This window comes from Narcine bancroftii, chromosome 2 (genome assembly GCF_036971445.1).
Source record: "Narcine bancroftii isolate sNarBan1 chromosome 2, sNarBan1.hap1, whole genome shotgun sequence".
Lineage (NCBI taxonomy): Eukaryota > Metazoa > Chordata > Chondrichthyes > Torpediniformes > Narcinidae > Narcine > Narcine bancroftii.
The window spans coordinates 250,556,537-250,570,270 of NC_091470.1; the positions used below are offsets into that span (position 1 = coordinate 250,556,537).

The 13,734-nt window shown below is 40.9% G+C and overlaps 1 protein-coding gene across 5 annotated transcripts in view; it reads left to right on the forward strand.

Moving 5' to 3' along the window:
• The window catches only part of LOC138755219 (sal-like protein 3), a 61,531-nt gene that overhangs the window by 21,780 nt on the left and 26,017 nt on the right, over positions 1-13,734 (forward strand). Inside the window, exons 1-2 of one of the 5 annotated variants that reach the window (XM_069920809.1) lie at positions 8,715-9,705; positions 11,936-12,056. The exons of the other annotated variants lie outside the window; for them this stretch is intronic. The gene's annotated coding sequence lies outside the window, so the exon portion shown is untranslated. Of the gene's footprint in view, positions 1-8,714; positions 9,706-11,935; positions 12,057-13,734 lie in introns of those variants that run through there. 5 annotated transcript variants of the gene reach the window in all.

Below are 13,734 nucleotides of genomic sequence, written 5' to 3' on the forward strand. Positions count from 1 at the left end.
GCTTATTGTTTTACAGATGCATCTCGCTCCATGAAAGTAACTATGAAGGAGAGATCATTGTTCTGGGTAGACCTACTGTTTTCTCTCTCTCTCTCTCTCTCTCTCTCTCTCTCTCTCTCTCATACATTCATGCACATAGGTGAATTTTAACACCCCCCCCCCCCCCCCCCAACCTCGGTTAGGACCAAATGCAAGAGAGAAGTGAAGAGAGCAGCAGTCAATGCAGCATACGTACCTGAGTTCTGGTGAGGCCTACAAGGATATCAAACCAATATCAGCAGACTTTGCCTGAAAGACAAAGTATTTAAAATCTCCACCGCAGTGTCAACAATATCCAGGGCAGACCAAATTCCCTCCACCCACCTGCACACAGTGACTGCAGAGAATACATCTACAGACAAGTTCAGCAGCACTGCAAAACCTGCAGCTTCTCCCCCTATTAAAAATAAGGGCAATGATATTTGAGATCTCCACCTCCTGAGATCTCCTCCAAATCACCCAGCAGCCACACTTGAAAATATATTGCTTGGTTGTCCTTGGTTCCAAGTCCTGTAAGTCCCAACTCAACAGCAGTCTGGGAGCACCCTCATCACACAAAAGAGCAGAGGGGCAAGAAGACTTCTCATTTTCTCCATCATAACAGAAATTAGGGATGATCTGGTTAGCAATCCTGCTTGTGACTCTGTTTGAAAAACACAATGTTCTGGGGTACAAAGGCAGAATGAAAGGCAAAGTAACAAATTGGTTCATGGTGAAAATGGGCCTATCTTAATGTAGGTGATTAAATCTCTTCTACAAGTTTAACCCTTTCTATACTGACGTCTAGAGCCTTGGAAATTCCAGGCAGCAAGACAAGTGGCTTTGTAGTGCTCTTTCCTGAGGACCGAAATTGCCCCTAGCCCATGTGTAAAGGCCATCACCGGAGTCGGAAATCAAACTCCCTCACGTTGGAAACAACTCCCCCCTCACCTCTCTGAGGCTAAGCATTGGTCATCTCTATCTCTCTCTCTCTCTCTCTCTCTCTCTCTCTCTCTCTCTCTGTCCCCACCTCACACTCCCACTAGCAGCTGCAGTTACTGAATAAGGATCAGCATTAAAAGCTATTTGAGTGTTATTCATTACAAAGGCCACTATTGTCTCTGGCTATGAATGGGCCAAGTGCTCTGCTTGACCTCACAGTCAATGGTGGAATTTGCCCACTTCTGACACACTCACCTTCCACTCCCACCCCCACCCCAACACACACTACCCGACAAGGAATGGGAAATAGAAAGAACTATGTAAATTGAGACTTCTAAATACTTTTGCACACACCAAAGAACTGAGGGGTGTTACAGTTTAACCCTGTACCTTTTACCAATAAGCTATGAAACATATTTACAACCCTTCAAAGTAATGGGCCTTGTTTTGATGAAGCAGAGCATCTTACACTACCTGCTATTATTTAGAGATACCCATGACACGTCCGATTTCTCATTATCTCACCAGTAAACAGGTGGGGATGGGATTTCAGATTTCAAGTTTATTGTCAGACTTGACATGACATACAACCCTGAGATTCTTTTCCTGAGGGGGAGGCAAGATTACTACTTACTGGCAGTGCAATTAAAAACGGACTCAATGTACACATGAAAACAGGTAAAGAAATGTATACAAACTGTGCAATACAGAGAGAGAGAAAAAATCAATAATGTGCAAAAGTAAGAGTCCTTAAATAAGTCCCTGATTGAGTTTATCGTTGAGGAGTCTGATGGTGGAGGGGTAGCAGCTGTTCCTGAACCCGGTGGTCCGAGTCTTGTGGCACCCATACCTCTTTCCTGATGGTAACAGAGAGAATAGAGCATGTGCTGAGTGGTGTGTATCCTTGATCATTGCTGCTGCTCTCCTAGGGCAGTGTTCCCTCTAGCTGTTCTCGATTGTGGGGACAGTTTTACCTGTGATGTCTGGATTACGTTCACTACCTTTTGCAAGATTTTATGTTCCGGGGTATTGATGTTCCCATACCAGACCATGAAGCAGCCAATCAGCACACTACCCACCACTCATCTATGAAAAGGAAAGATCCTCCAAGATGGTGACTCCTAAGAATTTAAATGTGCTCACTCTCTCCACCTTCGATTTCCCCAATGATCACTGGATCGTACACCTTTGCTTTTCCCTTCCTGAAGTCAACAATCACCTCCTTGGTTTTGGTGACATTAAGAGTGAAGTTGTTGTTGGTGCACCATTCAGCCAAGTTTTCGATTTCCCTCCTGCAGCTGACATATCCCCTTCTTTTATACAACCAACTACTGTGGTATTGTCAGAAAATTTGTAGATGGTATTATTGTTGTACCAAGCCACACAGTGATGGGTGGAAAGTGAGTAGAATGGACTTCTGAGGTGCTTCAGTACTGATGGAGATTGTGGATGAAAAGTTCTTACCAATCCTCACTGATTGTGGTCTGGAGGTGAGGAAATCTAGGATCCAACTACACAGTGGTGTGTTGAATCCCAGGTCTTGAAGCTTGCTGTTCAATTTTGAGGGGGTGATGGTATTAAATGCTGAAGTGCAGACAAATTTTTGTTCGATCATGTTAAGATTTGATAAAACTGGGCAGAAAAACAAGAAATCACACCCAAACAAAGGTTAGGTAACTCTACATCTTTTTTGACCAGTCAGAGTGAAAGTGTATGAAAGGATTAATCACGTGCATTCAACTTATAATCAGATGCAGATGGGGGAGTAAACAGGAAAAATAAAGGTGGGCTTAAGAGAGAGAAAAACACAAAAAATCAGTCACATTTAAAACATTTTGGAATAATGATGAAATAAATATAAGGGCCACATTTTGGTGCCTCAGAATTTTATATAATTTTAATTCAGAAACAGAAGGGTTACATGCCCGCAACACCCAATTACACACGTGACCAATGAACTGGCTAACATGAACACTTTTAGAATATGGGAGGAAACCGGAGCAACCAGAAGAAATCGACGCAGATTGGGGAGAACGTACAAACTCCTTATAGACAGCGGAAGATTGGAACCCAGGTCGCCAGCAGTGTAATAGCAATGTTGCCATGCCACTCTTCTACTTATTTGGTGTGAGAGTTAGGCAGTGTGGAAGCAGGCCACTGACTGATAATGACCATGGCAACTGCCAACCATTGACCACTAGTTTTACACTAATCGTATCTGATCCCATTTTATTTCCCCAATTATTCCCTTAGCTCGATTATTTGTTTACATGCTAAAGCCAATTAACCTGCACATCAATGAGATGCTGGAGGAACTCAAGTTGGGACCCTTTGTTGGTGTCAATAAGGGGTCCCAACATTGACTGACCATTTCTGCGCATGGATGCTGCCTGAGCTGCTGTATCCCACCAGCAACTAATTATTTTGCTCAAAATTTCAACACCTGCAGTGTTTGTGTTTCTCTAACCAGTACACCTTTGTGATGTAGGAAGAAACTGGAGAACCCAGACCAGACCCACATGGTCACGGGGAGACCAGACAAACTCTATTCAAATTGCACCTGAGGTCAAGATTGAATCGTGGTAACTGTACTCCTGTGCCACCCATTGACTGACAGTTGATTCAGATTTATTGTCAGAATATATACATGATATCACATACAACCGAGATTCTGTTTTCCTGCAGGCGTGGCAGAATTACCATAAATTGGTAGTGCAAAAAATAAACTACACAGTGTAAACATGTAAACATATAAAGAACTGTCAACAGATAATGAATGTAAATAAACTGCAATACAGAGAGAACAATAAGAAAATCAATGGTGCAAAAGTAAGAGTTCTTGAATAAGACCCAGATTGAGTTTGTTATTGAGGAGTCTGATAGTGGAGGGGTAGCAGCTGTTCCTGAACATGGTGGTGTGAGTCTTGTGTCACCTAGACCACTTTCCTGATGGCAGCAGCAAGAACAGAGCATGTGCTGGGTGGTGTGGGTCTTTGATGATTGATGCTGCCCTCTGATGGCAGCGTTCCCTGTAGATGTACTCAGTAGTGGGGAGAATTTTGACTTTGATGTCCTTGGCAGTGTCCACTTTGGAGGGTTTTACACTCAGGGGCATTGGCATTCCCATACCAGACCATGATGCAGCTGATCATCACACTTTCTACCACACCTCTGTAGAAATTTGCGAGGGTTTCTGATGTCATACCAAACCTCTGCAAACTCCTGAAGAAATAGAGGCTCTGACGTGCTTTCTTCATGGTGCCATTGGTGTGTTGTGTCCAAGAAAGATCCTCTGAGATAGTGACTCCCAAGAACCTTAATTTGCTCATCCTCTCCACCACTGGTCCCCTAATGTTCACTGGATTATATATCTCTGGCTTTCCTTTCCTGAATTCAACAATCAGCTTCTTAGTTTTGGTGAGATTGAGTGCTAGGTTGTTGTTGGTGAACCATTCAGCCAAGTTTTCAATACCCATCTTGTATGCCGACTCATCCCCATCCTTTATACAACCGACTATTGTGGTATTGTCAGAAAAGTTTAGATGGTATTATTGTTGTACTGAGCCAGACAGTACAAAATAAGTAGAGCAGGGTGCTAAGAACACGGCCCTGTAGTACTCTAGTACTGATGAAGATTGTGGAGGAGAAGATTATGGTCTGGAGGTGAGGAAATCCATGATCCAATTACATAGTAGGGTGTTAACTCCCAGGTCTTGGAGATTGCTGATCAGTTTTGAGGGGATGATGGTGTTAAATGCGGAACTGTCCAGGTCTTCCAGGGCTATGTATAGAGCCAGTGAATTGGCATCTGCCGTAGACCTGTACTACCATAGGTGAACTGGAATGTATCCATGTCATTGCTCAGACAGGAGCTGATAGGCTTCATCACCAGCCTTTCAAAATACTTCATCACTGTTGATGTAAGTGCTACTGATCGATAGTCATTAAGGCAGGTTACTGCACTTTTCTTGGGTACTGGTATGATTGATGCCTGTTTGAAACCGCTAGGTATCACACCCTGCTGGAGTGAGATGTTGAAGATATCTGTGAATACCTCGGTAAGTTGGTCAGATCTTTAATACTCGGCCAGGTACTCCGTCCAAGCTGAATACTTTCCTCGAATTCACTCTCCTGAAGGCAGCATGCACGTCATCCTCAAATATGGACAGGATGGTTTCGTCAGGGGATGTGGAGGTACAGAGGGATGGTTCTTTGCAGTTACTGTCATCAAACCGGGCATAGAAGGCATTGAGCTCCTTTGGGAGAGAAGCTTTGTCGATTTTGGTTTTGTAACAGGTTATGCCATTTAGGCCCTGCTACAGTTGTCAGGTATCCCTTGTTGTTTCCATTTTGATCTAGAATTTCCACTTGGCCCGGGAGATAGCTTTCCGCAGGTCATACCTGCTCCTGCTGTACTGATCTGGATCTCCAGACTTAAATGCCTGCAATCTGGCTCTCAGTAGGTTCTGGATTTCAATGTTCATCCAGGGTTTCTGGCTGGGGAAAACCCTGAATGATTTGGTGGGGACATCCTCATCCACAGCTGTTTTGAAAAAGTGTGTGACGACCTCTGTGCACTCGTTCAGATTCTCAGCACAGTCGTTGAACACTGCCCAACCCGCTGACTTGAAGTCCTGTAACTGTTCTTCAGCCTCCTGTGACCACTTTCTAGCTGTTCTGATCTCCGGAGCCTCTCTTTTTAGGCTCTGTCTGACTAGCAATAACATGAGGTTAAAAGGGTTTTTATGGGTTTAAACGTACAAGGCATTATTCCCTGGCCTGCTGAATATTGGCCAAACAAATACATTAACTGCACAATTCAATGCATTTCAGTGGTTAAGCAAACAACACATGTTCCTCTCCACAAGGCTAATGGAGGCAAATTGCACCTTGGGCATCAACATTTGGACTTCACTGATTATCCACGCATTTACACCAGCTTGAAGCTACTGAACTGTCAGTATGGTAATATGGATTTAGCTCAGTCCTTTCTTTGAATTTCAATAAATTCAACATTGAAGTTCTGCTACTCAAATAGATACCAATGTCTCTGAAAAGTTTTAGTGGGAATATGAGTCAAGCATTTATATTACCAGAAGACCAGTGATTGGATGGAGTGGGGAAACTTGTCATTAGTCATTGCCTAAGCAAGTGCGGACGTGAAACTTAAAATGATTTTGAAATATGGTCTGGGATCCTGAAAACATTTCAGGATTAGAAGAATTATATATCAATTTCATCCACTTTGTTGCCAACTTCCACCCCAACCTCATATTCACTTGGTCCATCTATAGCAACACTCTCCACTTCCTCGATTTCTTTCTGTCTCCAGCTCGGAAGATGAACTCAATAAACATCTTCTACAAACCGACCAACTCCCACAGCCTCCTCGACTACACCTCTTCATAACCTGTTCACATCTAAGGATTCTATTTCTTTGTCTCAATTCCTCTGTCTCTATCACAACTGCACCCAGGACAAGGTTTTCCATGCCAGATCATCTGAGGTGTCTTCCTTAAAAAAAAAACATGGTTTCCCATCTACCACCATCAACTCGGCCTTCACGTACATATCCTCCATAGCCTCTCATCTGCCCTGGCCCCCCCTTCACCCACACGCAATAAAGGCAGGATTCCCATTGCCCTTGCCTACCACCCCACCAGCCTTTGCATCCAACATATCATCCTCTGGTATTTCCACCACTTAACACATGATTCCACCACCAGATACATATTACCCTCTCGTCTCCTTTCTGCCTTGTGCAGGGATCACTCCCTCTGTGAGCTCCTCATCTATATTCCTTCCTTCCCACCAATTGTGCCCGTACCACCTACCCCTGTAACTGCAGGAGAGGCTCGACTTGTGCCCACACCTCCTCATTCACCACCATTCGGTGCCCCAAACAGTCCATCCAAAGCAACACTTCACTTATGAAACTGCAGGAATTATCTACTGCATCCAATTCTCCCATTGCGTTCTCCTCAATCTCAGAGGGACTAAATGCAAACTGGGAGGTCACTTCATTGAGCGCCTCAGCTCTGTCTGGCTCAATAGCAGGAATATCTCAGTGGCCACCCATTCCCTTGCCAATGTGTCTGTCCATGGTCTCGTGAACTGCCAGTCTGATACCACCTGGAAATTGGAAAAACACCTCGTATTCTGTCTGGGCACCCTCTCTAGTTTCTGTTAGCAGCCTCCCGCCACCCACCCCCCACCCAATCTATCCCTATGTCTCCTTTCCTCCAGGGCTCTCTCTCTTTTCCATTTTCACTGTCTCCTTTTGACCAGCTCTGTATTGACAGAGTCAAAACCCCACCCCCAATAAATTCTCACCTTTCCTCTCTCCTATCCATATCTGATTAACATCTTTTGTCTATTAGTTTGTACTTTCCCCCCTGACTTTTAATTCAGCCACTTGCCTGCTTTTCACTCATACCTTGAAGAAGGTCTCAGGCCTGAAACATTAGTTATGCTGTATATCTCTTAAGGATGCTGCAAGACCTGCTGAGTTTCTTCAGCATTTCTATCTTAAATACATAATGGAAAACTCGTTTGCACACTACATCACTGCAAACCTTGAACAAATGCATTAGAAGTAGCTGCCAAGAGTGAATTAAATACATTTGATTAGTCTAAACGAAGGCTTACATTTAAAGAATAATGTACGATTATATATGTGGAATTGCAGCAAAAATGCTAGCATTTTTCCATGTTTTTCCAGAGTATCTTGCTACTCTTAATTAAATGGGGAACATATTTATTGTCCATTCATGGCTTTAGTTATAAAATCTCAGAATTACAAATGAAATGTCTTACTCCCAACAAGTTCAATTAAAAAGAAACTGCTGGAGATGAGCAGCATCTATTGGAGGAAAAATATTGGTAGTGTTCAGTTGCATTTTGACAAATTCATGGTTAGTGATGAGATAGAATTTTGAACTCATTATCTTTTCATTGGTTGAAGTCATTAGCCCAGAGGAGAGTTTTTTCACAGCTACTTCTGAATTTGCTTTCCGAAATAAAGGTGAGGTGAAGATAATATTTGATCACAAGGTGTAGAATTTTAATATTAATTATTACTTCACTTTTTCCTCTGTGACATCTACTGTCGGTGGCAAAACCCACATTCAACTGGCAAACTGCCCTTCCTTCAGAAAGCCCAACAACTGCATCTGCAACAGACCTTGACAGTGTTGCATAAGTGCCAAGAACTGTGGGCTCTCTGGTATCTCAGCTCCTCGTTGTAATTTCTATGGATAAGGAACGATGACAGAGAAGTGATGACCAGCCAATTTCCCATCTCACCACATGAAATCAGAGCACTAAGTCTAGATGAAGATTGTTCTCCCTTGATTGAAAGCAGGAGCTTTCCCCACACCAAATCCCATATGCCCCCTGGATCTTCCTAGCATTCCAACATGCACTTTACTCTTTGGCAGAAGTGGGATATTCTTGAGAGATTCACCTACTTGTGCCTCTCAGTTGCTGAGCTGCAATCATCTCTGTAAACACCACTGTTGTTGACTCTGTTCCAAAGGTAGACTCCCAGCTACGATTATAATTGGTCCCTCCAATATACTGTTTTAAGTAATTTTATATGATCCCTGGCTTGTTGTTTTTAACTATCCAAATATTGCATGAAAATTGACAGGATACTTCATAATTTGGAGGATTACTTATTTTAATCCAGTCAATTAACATTGCTTGAGTGATCCATCAGTAGCTAGTGGCACAGTTACTTTCACATTAAAATGATGTCCATGGCTATCTAATTCTTGCCAAACACTACCTTAATGTAAATTATAACCTCATTTCCATCCATGAGGGACGACACAGAGAGCACGAGCAGCACAGAGGCAAACTACTTATCTATATTCAAAGAGCTTGAGATCAGGTAATATTGTAGGACCCATATCTTTGGCTCATCTGCTGACACCCTGTCCTCTTGGCTGGAGTACATTTCCCTTTTTATTAATGACTTTCTTTCTCCAGTTTTCTTCCTAATGTTTTATTCTATGGTGTTGGATTTAGAAGTTGTGTCGAGCAAAGAGAAATAAATGCCATGATTCTCAAATTCAATGCCAGAACTCTATGCTTTAACCAGAGAGTTGCAAGTTTGTCCCAATTCAAAGACCTATGTGTAACTATCAAGGTTTGTTAGTTTTATCCTTTTATTATACTTTTGTTTGCAATCTCCTGCTCTAAGGAGCCTTAAGATCAGACCATGTGCTATACTGCACATGCAAGCTAGTCCCATTGCCTGTGCTTATCCCATATTCCTCTCAACCTTCTCTTTCGATGAGCTTGTCCCAATGATATTTATTTCATGCTTCATATTTTCTCATGAACCTTTCAAAATTGAGCTTGGAAGTTCTCGAGCCAGGACAAAATTTAACCATTAACTAACAGCAGATAAAATTATTGCTTTTTGTAGGATCTTGCTGTGACAACTAAGTTTGGTGTTCCTGACCTTGACTACACTTCATGAGCTATAAAGCATTGGTACTTCCATGGGCCCTGAAGGATGTGGGTGTTCATAAGTTCTCACTTATTCTCTTCCCGTTTTTTCTTTCTCTTTTTCTCATCATCCGATTTCTCTCCATTTCATCTTTGTTTTTCTCCCTTTTTTATATTTCCATTCATTCCATTACTTTCCATGAGTTAGAGATTCCAATCTTTCACACCAAGTAGCAGTATTTAACCCTCCTGATGACCCGTTGTGGAGACAGATCGTTTGCCATGGTTGTGAGTTTTGCTTTTCATTTTCAAATGTTTTCTTGCTCTTTAATGATGATGAGGTTATTACCCTATACATTGTACAATTATACATGTGCCAAGCTTGTTAGATGCTGCAACTGAACAGGTACTTTATTTTTTAAAAAAAACAAGAAAAAACTGTAAAAAAAAAGTATAGTTAATTAGAAGATTGAGAGGGGACTTGATAGAGGTGTTTAAGATTTTAAAAGGGACAGACAGAGTAAATGTGGATAGGCTTTTTCATTTAAGAAAGGGGGAGATTCAAACTAGAGGACATGGTTTAAGATTGAAGGGGGAAAATTATAAGGGGAACATGAGGGGAAATTTCTTTACGCAGAGGGTGGTGTGGATGTGGAATGAGCTTCAGGCAGACGTGGTCGAGGCGGATCATTGGTTACATTTAAGGAAAGACTGGATCGTTACATGGATAGGAGGGGACTAGAGGGGTATGGACCGGGTGTTAGTCAGTGGGACTAGGAGGGTGGGGATTTGCTACGGCATGGACTAGTAGGGCCGAACTGGCCTGTTCTGTGCTGTAAGTGGTTATAAGGTTATAGTTGAATTTAAAATTGAATTAAAGGGAAAAAAAATAAATACAAAAAAAGTTAATAAATTCACAGTGTAATACGTTTGGTGGATCAGAAGGTACATTTTGAATGTCTAAGTATTTGTTTAGTTGTGGGTATTGCCTTCTTATTTTTGCTTTTCCAAGCTCTTTTGCACAATTTCTGGTTATCAATGTCTCAACAGAACACATAGAATACTTCATTGCCCTTCTCTGGCACCAAAAGGCTTTTCTGACTAGGCAGATTTTCTGCTGGGAGAAGTATATACATTTACTTCTTCACACTTAATTAAAACTCCTCTTGAGGACCTTTCAGTGAAGTGTCAGTGCTGGCTTTTTGTATTTTGACAGGGAGAGTCAATTCATAGAAATAATTTCTTGCATAAATCTTCCAGTTAGGTTAAGGATAAATGTCTTACAGTTTACAATAAATAGGATTGTGTGCTAAAATACAGTATGTGTGGTGTGAAATTCCAATCATTAAAAAAATTGCAAGCATGGCAAATCCAGTTTGAAATGGCTCCAAGAAACAAGATCCAAAACAGGAGCCTCCAGAATTCATGACCTCATACTGTTTTGACCATGTCTCGTCACTCTGCCATACGGCGTTCAAAGTTCAGATTTATTGTCATTGTAAATACATAACATTACATACAACCCTGAGATTCTTTTTCCTGTGGGCTAGGCAAAATTTCTACTTAACGGTAGGGGGGAAAAAAACTGTACTTAAGAAAAAATGTGCATACAAAAGAGAGAAATGTAAACAAAGAAGAATGTGCAAACTAACTGACTGTGTAATACAGAAAATAATGAATCAATAGTGATGAATAATGTGAAAAGTAAGAGTCCTTAAATTAGTCTTTGACTCCCTCAGATGATAGCTTCCCAGAAATATGGCATTCATAATGAGGAAATTCTTCTTGTGATCCCCAGACACCGGCACATTGAGGGATCATGAAAAGAATTTCCCGTTCATGGGAGAACCACACAGAATGCTGGAGGAACTCAGCGGGTCAGACACCATCCATAGAAGGCAATGGATAGTCGACGTTTCGGGCTGAACTCCTTCATCAGGAATAGCAAGAAATGGGCAGATGCTCAAATAAAAAGGTGAGGGGGAGGGGGAAGGAGGACAAGTTGGCAGATTATGGCTGAATAACTTTTAGTGGCATCGACGGAGGGACAATATTATCACAACATTAAGAACACTTTCCCTTGATTTCTTCAAATTGTACAATGCATATCTTTTACATCCATCTGGAAGAGCATTTCAAGCCTTAGTACCATAAAAAAATTAGCTAATTTTTTTCCAATGTAAATTTATAATGGTGTAAATTGATCAAATTATCTGTTCATCAGAAAATCATCTTCAGTGTTCCATTTTTTCCCCCTTGGATGAGTCTTCTAGAAATACACAAAATATTGCCATTACCTAACATTTCTGAAGCTTGACTGAAAGGTTTAACCTTTTGGCCCCAATTAATATGGAATATCAGTAGGTGCTTAATCAATTGACTAATGTAATCAGCCCCTGGTATTTTCCACATCATGTAAAAAAACAGAACAATCTGAACTGCCTTTCTTGCTGATTTATTTTAAAATTGATGTCTTTTGCTTTATAATCTTTGTATTCAACCAATTCTTGGGTCTCAGTTCCAAGGCTTCTTTTGGCCCATGTCATTTTGGTGTAAGCGTGCGTCAGAAATTGGGCACTGAGCCAAGAGTTAGAAGCATTCTCAAGCAAACAGATGTTCCACGGGAATTGACTGCTTAGGTAAGCAACTCCAGCAAGTGTTGCTTTGGATGTGCATTTATCCATATTATTTGATAACTTCATCACGAATGTTCTCCTGTCCCTTAATATTTGAATAGTCTGTTCCTTTTTGTGGGGATGTCTCTCAGCCTGGTACATTTTTGTAAACTCAGAATTTGATTTCTGTGCATAGGTCACTTAATTTACATTGTACACCACAAAGATAAAAATTTAGGGGACCTTTGACTTTTTAAAAATGTCTGGAGTGCAAGTATTCCATAGACATAGGTTTAGAAAAGTAAAATGATGAATTGTGTAAATGTATTTTGCATAATAGATTACATAAATTCTTAAGGCTGCAGTTTAATACCTTATGCAAAAACCTAGGCCCTCAAAAGTGCTCTTTGGGATATTGCAGTTTGAATATTTGACACCTTTAGCTGAAATTCCTCTCTGTTATTTCAGCAGATGCATTAGCCCACTCAAAATAAATAGCAGAGCAAAGAATTTGAAACACACAAAGCCCTGTATTTTCCTCGTTGGCAAGATGGTGAGCTCCACAAATTGCTTTGAACCCGCCATAACCTTCAACCTATTTTCCGGGGTGTTGTCTGTTTTGCCGTATGGAGTAAGATTTTGGCAGGAACTCTCCAGTACTTTCCTGTAAAATTCCTGAGAATGGTGTAGTGAGATCACCAATACAGCAGCCAAGGCAGCTGAGGATATTAAAAGTCACTGGGAAAAGCTTCAAAGAGAAGGACATTTTAAAACATTTACTGCTCCGTCTTGAAACTACATAGAAGCTATTGCTTAAACCAACTGTACAATGATTTCTTTGGTGAAGTGTAATGCTAGATTGTTGAACTATAAAAAAAGAAACAGGCATTCTTCATCTTGAACCTGCTCTTCAAGTATATAAGATGTTTAATGTTGTCTTATAAAGAGTTGAAAATAAGAAAACAGAAATGGAAAAGGAGGAAAGGTAATGATGGAAAAACAGAAAGAGAAGATAAACAAAATATAAAAGGGCTACGCTGAACTATATGTCTTTAAATATTAATGGAATACATAACCAAATTAAAAGGAAGAAACTACCAAATTTAAATGAATAAATGTATTCCATTAGAAAAAATAACATATTGGTTAAGAAATAATATTGAAATATTCGAACAAGTATAGGAGCCTTACATTAAATACAATAGCGAAAACCTACCGGGGACAAACATTACCTAAGTTGATGGAAGGAGAAGGAAAGAAAAGAATGGACTCAGTAGAATTTCTGGTGTAATTTTGTTGAATGACAACATTGTCTGACTGGCTTAATGCAACCTAGATTGTATACCTAAAATGGATGAGGGGGGGGGGTGGGGGGGTGGTTTGGGAGGAAAGGGGGGGGGGGGGAGAAAAAGTCACTGTATATGTGTGAAAAGAAATAGTGTATATCATGGCTAATGTGATTTATGGTGTGAAAAATAAAAAAATTTATAAAAAAAAAAGTATATAAGATGTTTGATAAGAGATTAAAGAATATTGAGTCAGGTATGTGCATAAGAAAGATTTAGAGGGATATGGGCTGAACGCAAGTAAATGGACCTAGTGCAGATGTTCTGGACAAGTTGGGCCAAGGGGCCGGTTTCTGAGCTGCTGAATTTTATAGCTCAAAGATACCAATGGATGTTGGATTGGTAAACCAGAGGGC